The 11,287-nt window shown below is 35.2% G+C and overlaps 1 long non-coding RNA gene across 3 annotated transcripts in view; it reads left to right on the top strand.

The window, feature by feature from the left end:
- The first annotated feature begins 7,800 nt into the window (after window positions 1–7,800).
- Window positions 7,801–11,287, top strand: part of LOC131837968 (uncharacterized) — a 29,585-nt gene continuing 26,098 nt past the window's right edge. For all 3 annotated transcript variants that reach the window (XR_009356393.1, XR_009356392.1, XR_009356391.1), the window contains exon 1: window positions 7,801–7,890. This is a non-coding gene — a long non-coding RNA (uncharacterized LOC131837968). The remainder of the gene's footprint in view (window positions 7,891–11,287) is intronic.

Below are 11,287 nucleotides of genomic sequence, written 5' to 3'. Positions count from 1 at the left end.
AAGCCATAGTTATGTGGTAGACCTCTATGGGCAGTATCAGAATGAGCGTGGATAAGAGTGGAAGACCTCAGGCCATACACGAGTAAGTAGATAAATCTGCTATATCATCTTCACGGTATTTCTTATCATTGTACAGTGAATTAATGTAATTGTGAATATGAGCTATAAATATACTTTTATTAATGCATTACTCGATAATTTTTCTTATAACATCATGTAGGAGTCTCAATTATTTTTTATTTTGCGTTTCTATAAAACAGCTGCAGAGGAAGAATGATGTAAATGTAGACTGGTGCTCAGGGGCCGTGAATTTCATTGTTGTAGGTGACATAATTTTCAAATATAGTGAATGGTTTTAATAAAATTTCAAGCTAAATAAAGTCGAGTCTTTCATAGATGTACATGACAGTTACACTTCTGAAAAATCCAGTCTATGTAAAAACTGTGCACATGTCAAACGAGGACAAATTCTAGACTCAGATAATTATAAATAATATTTTCCCTATATGGACTTCTATGGTATATTCAAAATTTGAGAAAAACATAAAGGAATTCACATCATTGTGTGGCACTGTCCTACTCATTGCATTGCTGAATCCTGCTCCCCACTTTTTCAATGTCAGTACTACCCCTCCATAACATCCTAGTGACAAGATCACACTTGAGAATTTCCAAAATGTCCCCTAGTGATAGGTACCGCACCACCATCTGTTTTTTTTTTTTTTTTTTTTAAGAAAAATAGCTTTGTAATAAATCATGTAGGTATACCTTCTAGTTGGGGTATTTACATTTAGAATAAAATATGATTACCATTTTTACACAGATTAACTGACCCCTAAATTGCTATACTAATAAAATTGTGGTTCAATAAAGATGTGAAATGAAAAGAAATGAAAAAAAAAAAGAAATAAAAAAATGGATTAATGGAATATTTGTTCATTTAAAAAATCCAACTTCACTACCAATGAATGTAAGAAATTCCAAGTTGGAAATGTTAATACTAACTTAACAAGTTATATGACCAGCCACAGCACAGTCATTGATTAAACAATATGATTTCAAGTTAAAGTACTCATAGTTCAAGTTCAAAATCAGTGACTTTTTTTTTCTTTTTACTAGTTGTGTGAACTAGTACAAAATACTTAACCTTTTGATTCTCTCATCACTTCATTTGGAAAATGGAGATAATGGCATTTTATGTTGCTATATTTTTAACAGGCAATGCAGATTTTTAAAAATCTACTTAACAATTACCAATAGATATCAGCTATTGTTAATGTTGTTATAAAAGCAGTTTAGGTTTGAGCTATATATTTCTTGACTGTTTACTTTGTTTATTTATGAAACAAATATCAGAGCATATTAAGCTGCATTAAAAATATAAGCTCTGTCAAAGTAGATAGTCCAGAACAGGTAAATCTGCATTATAATAAGTGATAAGAAAATGTGTGAGATAGAAATAACCTATTTTTCTATTGTAGAAATAACTGTATTTTTCTGATAATTACAAAAGTTATCCAGTAAATTCTTTTCCTTTTAAAGTCATGATTTTGCTATCCCAATACTGGGAGGTGCCACAGCGAAGCTTTGCTTTTGTCTCAACATCAAGTAGTGACTGATTCATAGTCATTGCTCAGATGTTTTCTGAGAATAGCAAATTCCTTAGTCTTTCCAGAGCCTATCTAGTATTTTTTAAAAACACTTTTTGAGCTATATTGAACACATTTCCACCCTCGAAACAGTTCAAGTTCCTAAATCATATTCATCACCTCAACTTCTAAATTCTAAGTAAACATGTGACACACATATAAAGTACAAATCTATGATTGTTTTCCCTTTGGCCCAGCATCTCTAAAGACTTCTTCCACAAGGTAGTCATTTGGAGGGTGGAAATGAGGAAACAAAACACATTTCCCCAATCAGAACTATGACTTAAACACGGGTCTTCCTTCTGCCAGTCCTCTCTCCTGCCTTTAATTCACTACAAAGCATCTGGGTTTCAAGTTGCTTGTATATGTAAATCTTACAGAATGGTAATATGGTTAGTAATGTATTCTTTTTAACAAAATCTATTACAATAACATTTGAGCATTGTGCCAGGGCTGTTTATCTCTACAACTATAATATATATTTAAAAACTTCATTCTTTTGCTATGCCAATGCCCTTCCCAACCCCACCACTTCATATGATTAATGATTACCCTGGGAACAAATGAACTGGTTTGGCCTGAAAGTTAATTTTAAAAGAAACCTGTTTTTACATAGACAAATTTTGTGGTTGGCTTGGGATTTTACTACAAGATGGGGTTGTTGAAATGATCTGCAGATGGACCTCTTAGCCTGTTTTTGACCCAGCGAAGTATCTATAGGATCAGAGGGTGGCTTTGTGCCCACCTCCTTCCCTCCCATCCTATTGACCCATGTAAAGGGTATAAGCACCAGTCCCTAACGTTCTCAGCTTTTTAAAATTTCAACCTTTGCTCTCCTTCCCCTAATCCCTGAGGCCCCATTTTCCTTATCCTGCTTTACTTTCTTTTCATAGCATTTTTACCACCTGGAAACATGTATTAACTTATTTATCTGTTTATTGCCTGTCTCTTCAATAGAAAATAAGCTCCTCTGGGGCCAAGGCTTTATTTTGGCCACCGCTCCAACCTGTGCCTGGGAAATAGAATACAATAAATATCTGTTGGAAGAACGAACAAATCAAAGCCTTCTCTTCGACTTTATTAATGTAATTGATTTATGAAATTCTTTTGTTGTTGCCTAGAATTATACTTAAATAGAGAAGAGTAGATCAAATTAGAGATTAATTGGGGAGCAGAATCATTATGTTATTTAACTTGAAGTGGAAATCTGGGAACCAAGAAATAAATCTGAGACTAATTGAGGACATTTCTTTAAGCTTTCAATAGACTCTTTTTGCATTCCAGAGAACTAAGACCTAAAAACCCTTGAAAAGCAACACATTCACACTTGTATTTCCATCAGACAACTTTCTTAAATCATAATGTCAATTCTATTTAGGACCCAAACACCCACCTCGTATGCCACTGAAGTATGCCAATTACCGTGGGTAAGTTGGCATAGTGAAGAATCAGTCTACGTGCCATTTCCAGAGCAGCTAAGGAAAACACTACTGTTTTCCTCATTTAGTAATATGATTACTAACTTATATTCTCAAGTCATTAAAGACCGTCAGAAAAGCACATCATGAATACCACCTCCCACATGGTATAATTGGGAAGTTACTAAGCAAGCAGAGAACAGAAGTCAAGTATCTCAGAACATGGTACCTTACCAGTTGCAACATATATTGTCAGAATCAACTGATGCATTCTGTTAGGTGACTGCATTTCCCCGGGAGGACTGATAATTCAAAATTGCATAAGCATCCACATAGTTTACATATATTTGTATGCCAAGTTCAAAATGCCTCTTACATTCACATATGTCACAAAATATCTAATGAAATCTATTAGTAGCTGCAGTCAGGCCAAATGTTCAGGAATTCTGGAAGAGGTAAGGATCTGAATGGTCAGGGGAACAACAGACGAGCTTCCTGACCTTCTCCCTCACATTAGGGACAGTTCTAGAGTGAATCAGAGAGCCAGGCTAGAAAGAAAGATGATCAGAAATAAAACTATTCTTGAAAAGAATTATGTCTGCTAAAGCGAATATGGCGAACATTTAATTGGCTTAAGGCACCAGACTAGGTCCCCTAAGAATTATTTTTGAGATCCTAGATGGTATTGAAGTAGAATTCTGTCTCCACATGGAGTGTTGGTGCCAGCATCTTTATACAAATGAACTGTCTTTTATTCTTTCCATTGCCTTTTCCCTCTTCCAAATAACACCGACATATATACTTAATTCAGAAAAGCATGCTTTGGTTTCAAGTTCTTATTAAAGCTCAGAAAAAAATTACTAGTATATAATCCTGAGGCTCATAATTTCCCTTTAAATAAGCTATAGGTTAATGTGTAAAAACCCCTGTGGATTTTTTCCCTTTGTTTAAATAATATCCTGTAATTCAAGCCAATATACTTTACAATAGCATGTTAAAGGCAAATAGGAAAGCAGTTTAGCTCTAAATTAAGGTTTCTCCATCAGCATTTCTACTCACTCTGGATATTTTCTGATACAAAGCTTTGGTCTCTCCTTTCATGATGTTATTCTGCAGTAGTAAAGCAAGTAACCACAGCTTCATAATGCTAAGCACTCCAGTGGGAAACACAAACAGAGTGCATAAACCAAAGTATTCATTTCATGAGGTTTTATTAAAAGGCTTCACCTCTAAATTGAGCTGTCATACACTGTTGGGAAACTTTTTACCACAGTTTATTTTAACTATGTAAAACATTAAAGGAATGGAATTTCTTCAGCTTTTCATATAATGGGCATGACCCCTCTTACACACTACAAGCAATCTATACTGCATTTAATCAAATTGGCTGGAGAGTAAAATCAGGCCATGTGTTTTTCCCACTTTCCCCAATTCTCAGAAATGACCCCAACCTCGTTAACATGCTGTAGATTTTCATGTATACCCAGCAAGTTCTTTGGCGTTCTTACTGATAGAGTATGCCGCATGATTAAAAGATATCCTTCAGATGAGAAGGACATTGGGTAATTTATAAATCATTCATTTGTGACACAGCTTTATACAGCATTTCAAGGAATTGCATTAACTGCTTTTGCAGTTTCCTCAAATGTTGCTTTCAGTTGATGGTGTCATAGGTCATTACTGATTTTTTCCTTATGTAAGCAATACCAACTTTCTATTAAAAATACTAATTTCCACCCTAGTACAGTGTCTTTTGAAGTAGCATATATATTTTAAAAAATCAAGTTGCTTTGAAATATTAAAGGAATATATTTAACTGAAGGGTTTTCAGACAGGTTGTTTTTCTGTATTCCTGATGACAGAAAGATTTTAGCCTACAAAGTCAATAGTAAATTTTATTAAAGTCATTATTTTCCTGTTACAGGCCTCGTGCTTTAAATAAACTACAGCTGACAATGCTGTCTTACATACTGTCATACTGTAAAATGTCCCCTCTTTATTACCGCAGGGACAACTCATTTAGAACTTTGAAAGTGTTTTCACATTGGAGCTGCTCATTTGCAGAGCTGGCCTATGGCTGTGTTTAAAGAATGTGGTTGATACTTCTCTTTTCCTCTAAATATTCTAGGGAAAAATATAAACTTGCCAACACAACATTTTTTAGATAAATATTAATGTCCCTTCTCCATAGATAAAATATATCTCAATCTTTCCATATTAGTGTGCTTGGACTACTTATGACATTATTTTTCCTGTTAGCTCACTGTGTATATGCAAGAGCAAAGCACCTGATGTGTGTATCACCTGTTTTGTTTTGGGGATTTTGAATTTCCTCCAAATTACATTCTTTAATGAATAACCCACCTCCTTTGCATCATCCTCTTGATCAACATAATCTTGATTATAGAGATGTATAATTGCTGGAAATTGAATAATCATCCAGAAAACATTTTAGGAAAATCAGAAGGAATATGTTTATAATTTGGGAGCCAAGGCGTATCATTCCAAGTTGTGCTTATTTAACTCCTTGTATAATATACATTTTGTCCTACTATCCTTTACCATATATTGCATAATTTTAATGAATTTTTATTTTCTTCTCCAAATGTACCCAAACCTCTATCTACTAAGATTCTACTGTGAAGAAAAAAAGAACAGAAAAAAAGCAGAGGAAAAACCAAACCAAACCAAACCAAAAAAACAACTTGCCTTTACATTGGAAGTTGACGCAATCAATGCCACTAAATCCACAAGTATTTCCTGACCTCTTTTCCTGTTGGAGGGTATTTCTATAAAGTACATCTGTACTGTTTGGGGCTATCAAAATCAAATGAAACTTTACCCCAAAGTCTTCAAACTCATAGCAAGAATGGCTAGAGTCTCTTTTCTTTCATTTAGAGAAAGAACAGAGCAGAAGTGGCCAGAGGCAGAGTTAACTCTCTGCAGAGATATGGCTGGTCCCCTCCTCTGCCCTCCAAATCTGGCATCATTTCATTTTAGCTCATGCTATACTCAGACCCACAGGAAAAATGAGAAGATGTGTGTAAACCCTTGTCCTACACTAATAAAGACTTGATCAATGGCAAGTCTTTGATTTCAAATCCAGTTCTCTCCTGTTCGATCTTCAGACAGTAATCTTTGCTGCTTGTCTGTGCCTACATTCGGATCTTGCTGGTGTCTATTTCTGCAGTCTTTTAGATCAGGTAAAACAGAATGGAGACCATAAAATATTCTCCCTTTGAAAGATAAAATAATTCATTTCATAAAATACCGTAAGTAAGTAGCTAATAAATGTCATCCCTATAAAAGGAGAAATATTTTTTAATTAACAAACATTTACAATTTTTTCTCAGTTTATTTCTTCAGTCTTTTGCTGAGACAGAGCTATATTTAGTTTGTATTTAAATCATCCTCATGCCTCACTACACACACACACACACACACCCAGAAACACTCACACATTCCACATACATATTCAACACAACCCATAACCTAGTCAATAACTATGACAACCTTGAATCCTCCCTATCCCTTCTACACAGCCTAGAATCCCAGCTAAACCACAATCACTGGAGTTTCTTATACCACATGGTGTGAACCTAGATGGTATCAAAATGCCTGATTTGTGATGTGTGTGTTACTGTTCACTTAAAAGTGCTTTTACTACCTTTTCTTATCAATGGAAAACTTTCAAAGTATTTAAAAGCAATGCCTTTAAACATTCTGGTTGCAATAAAGCAAAAATGGCAGGTGGCTATATGAAAGAGGTAGAATACATTTAAAGGAAATCACTCATAGGGAAAAGGTGTAACATTGCTTAGAGTTTATTTATATACTTTCTACTGGGAAGAATGTGTTTTGGGGTGATGTGGGATTCTTTCCATTTGCCCAGTGAGAACATTAGCTGTTTTATAGAGCACTGTTGTTATTTTTAAGAAAGATGGAAAAATGAAACATTAGAAAATCTGCCTAGCAATACGAACTGAGTTCAGCAATGTAAATAAAAAGGCCAGAAGGCTAAACTTAAAATCCACAAATTACTTAAATAGAAAAGATTAAAATGCTTTACCATTAGACAACATTCTGAGGACTAGAGGAGAGGGAACCTAATGTTTATGAAGCAAGACTTCTCACTAATTAAGGAAAAGAAGAAAAACAGATTGTACTTGCTACCCTGAGCAGGTTATCTAATGTGACTAATGCACACTTGTTTAAGGAACAGGAAAATGATGCTTTGACATTCAGAGAAAACAACAGCAGCGACAAGGTAACTGTTCTTAATATAAGTCACCAAGACAAATCTCTAAAACCTGTTACAGTGAGAAGTTAGGTTTGGAATAAAACTGAACAAATAATACAATTTGCCTCCCTTCATCCTGGAAGTTTCCATTTTGCTTTCTTTATGGAGCGTCACTCTCACTCTTGCATTCAGTGCATTCGGTGGCAGTTGGGGACCTCTAAAGGACCATGTGTCAACTAGGTAAAACTTTTAAATTATACTCATTAGAGGTAAAAATTCCCCAAATTTACTCCTCTTTAAAACATAAGTTATTTATATTTAAGACTGTAGTCTTTAGTGCCATCTAAGTATGACAGTTGAATTGATAAACAATTTAGAAAAATGACCAATTTTTACCATGGAAGCTAAGATTGTATCTATAGACAGTAAAACCTCTATTGCAAAATGTTGGACCCATTGTCACTATGTCACAGATTCTTAGAATTTTAGAGCTGGAAGAGAAGCCCTCCCATAATACCTATGAAGAATCAAGACACTGGCTGGAAGCAGAATTTCCCTCAGTGCTTAGTACCCATCAGCAAAGGTACAGATGGTTAAAGTTTTGACATAATTGAATCTCCACATGGGTGTCCAAAATTGTAGGAATTAATTCATTTTTCTATATGATTGTTGTTTCAACCTAAGTACCTCCTAAAAGTGAGAAAATATACCTGGCCCCAGAGACAGGAGAGGAAGAATGAAATTTCTCAGATGTTTTAAAGCAAAAATAATATTGAAAGCTTGTGTTTGAGAATGAAATTAATCCTCACTCAGGCATCCTGTATCTGTAATGAATTCTGAGAACCCTGAAAATTCTACATTTGAAACTTGGGCTTCCAGATTTTCATGTGGGTATATTTGTCAAAGTAGATGGATATAACACAGGGTATTTATGTGTATTTAGGAGTTTGCTAGGTTTATTTTTATTTATTTTTTAGAAGATTTTTTTCTACCTATTTGAAAGAGAAGAGATTGAGAGAACGAATGGAGGAGGGGCAGAGGGAGAAGCAGACTTCCTGTGGAGCAGGGAACGGGACACAGGACTGGATCCCAGGACCCTGAGGTAGATGTTTAACTGATTAAGCCACCCAGGACCTCCCCCCACCCAATTTTATTTATTTATTTGAAAAAATGTTTTATTTATTTATTTGAAAGAGTTTGCTAGCTTTATATAAAACTTTTATTCTTTAGATAAACAGTATATGGGTTTCACAGATGGTAGGGGACAGGCTGGTAAATAGGTTAGAAACTCTAGAGACTCTTTTTATCACTTGTTAACATAGAAAATTACCTCTGAATAATTTTGGACATGATAGATGCACTCTAAAATTTCATTTTAAGGGGCACCTGTGTGGCTCAGCCCGCTAAGCCTAAGACTCTTAATTTTGGCTTAAGTCATGATCTGAGGGGCATGGGATCCAGCCTCTTGTCAGTCTACATGCTCAGCATAGAATCTGCTTGAGATTCTCTCTCTTCCTCTCCCCACTGCCCCTTCCCTCACTTGTGCGTGCTCCCTCTATTTAAAAAAAAAAAAAAAAAATTTCAATTTGAAACAACATGGAGGTGGCCAAGGAAAGAAACTCCTGAAAGGATTTGAAGGTTTGAAGGAATAGTAACTCCTACTTAAGATGATAAACAAAATGGAGTTAACAGCAGATTGAAAATTGCAGGAAAAAAAGAAGACATAGCAATAGAAACTTTCTATAATAAAACAAAAGAGAAACTATAATTTAAAATATATAATAAATGAGCTGAGTGACAACTTCAAATAGCCTATTGTGCATGTAATTGAGATCTAAGAAGAAAAGAGAAGAAGACCTGAATAATTAATAATAATTTTCCAAATTTGAGTAAAATGGTAAAGTCACAGATACAAGAACCTCAGTGAACAAGAACTACAAAATAAGCACAAAAAAATCAAAATCAGGGGCGCCTGGGTGGCTCAGTGGGTTAGGGCCTCTGCCTTCGGCTCAGGTCATTATCCCAGGATCCTGGAATCTAGCCCTGAATCAGGCTCTCTGCTCAGCAAGAAGCCTGCTTCCTCCTTTCTCTGCCTGCCTCTCCGCCTACTTGTGATCTCTGCCTGCCTCTCCGCCTACTTGTGATCTCTGTCTGTCAAATAAATAAAATCTTTAAAAAAAAAATCAAATACCTCAAAACTAGTAATAGAATACACTATACTAGTAAAAGAATACAGACGATTTGTCTCCCTCCCAATCGCATCTTGTTTCATTTTTTCTTCTCCTACCCCCTTAACCCCCCATGTTGCATCTCCACTTCCTCATATCAGGGAGATCATATAATAGTTGTCTTTCTCCAATTAACTTATTTCGCTAAGCATGATACCGTCTAGTTCCATCCACGTCTTCACAAATGGCAAGATTTCATTTCTTTTGATGGCTGCATAGTATTCCATTGTGTATATATACCACACCTTCTTTATCCATTCATCTGTTGATGGACATCTTGGTTTTTTCCATATTTTGGCAATTGTAGACATTGTTGCTATAAACATTCGGGTGCACGTGCCCCTTCGGATCACTACGTTTGTATCTTTAGGGTAAATACCCAGTATAAGTGACTCTTAATCTCACAAAACAAACTGAGGGTTGCTAGGGGGAAGGGTTGGGAGAGGCGGGTGGGATTATGGACATTGGGGAGGGTATGAGTGTATGTGCTATGGTGAGTGCTGTGAAGTGTGTAAACCTGGCGATTCAAAGACCTATACCCCTGGGGATAAAAATACATGTTTATTAAAAAATAAATAAAATTTAAAAAAAAGAATACAGAGGAAAAGACTATCTTATATATGAAAAGCAAAGTTCAAGACAGAAGTTACTCATCAAAAACAATGCAAAGAAGAGTGGAAAACCATGTTTGAAATACTCAAGTTCACCTTTAAAGTATCAAAAACAAAAACAAAAACAAACGAACAAGGGTCCAAACCCTGTCAACCTAGAATTCTAGACCCAACAACACATATTTTAAAAATAAAGACAAAATAAAGACTTTTGTAGAATAAGAATAGCAGAAAGAGAATTTTCAAAGTCGTTTCAAGAGAAAGAAGATAAAGCATAACAGAAATATGGATCTACACAAATGAAGGAAGGAAACCCAAACAGTAACTACATGGATAAATATATAAAAGTTCCTTCTGACTACGTAAAGCTCTTAAAAAGAGAATTTTCTAAAAAGCCATATACAACTTATTTTTTAAAAATCACTGAGAAGACATCAAGAGAAAATTAGAAAGTATTTTAATTGAAATGGAATGAAAACGCCACTTAATCAAAATGTATACGATTCCTTTAAGGTAGTAGTAGAGGAAAATTTACAGCAGGGAAGGCCTACATTGCAGAAATCTCAATTCAAAGATCTCACTTCTGTCATAAGAAACTAGAAAAAAGAACAAATGAAACCCAAAGTAAGCAAGGGAAATGTGGAAGACAATGAGATAGAAAACAGAAAAACAGTAGAGAAAAATAAATTAAACCAACGGTGTTTTGGGAAAACTCAATTAAATTAATAAACCTATAACCAGACTAATCATAAATAAAAAGAAACTAATATTGGGGATGAGAGATATGACATCAATGCAGATTATACATAAATTGGAAGGATAATAAGAGAATATTTTGAACATCTCTCTTTCTTTCTTTTTTTTTTTTTAAGATTTTATTTATCTATTTGACAGAGAAAGAGAGAGAGATCACAAGCAAGCAGAGAGTGGGGGAAGCAGGCTCCCTGAGGAGTGGAGAGCCCCACGGCAGGGCTTGATCCCAGGACTCTGAGACCACGACCTGAGCTGAAGACAGAGGCCCAAGACCTGAGCCAAAGGCAGAGGCCCAACACACTGAGCCACCCAGGTGTCCCAAACATCTTTCTGACAAAAAAAAATTGTACAACACAGATAAAATGAACAATTCCTTGAACAATACTTT

Source organism: Mustela lutreola, chromosome 8, assembly GCF_030435805.1.
Source record: "Mustela lutreola isolate mMusLut2 chromosome 8, mMusLut2.pri, whole genome shotgun sequence".
Taxonomy (NCBI): Eukaryota; Metazoa; Chordata; class Mammalia; order Carnivora; family Mustelidae; genus Mustela; species Mustela lutreola.
This window is presented reverse-complemented; position numbering and strand designations above follow the sequence as displayed.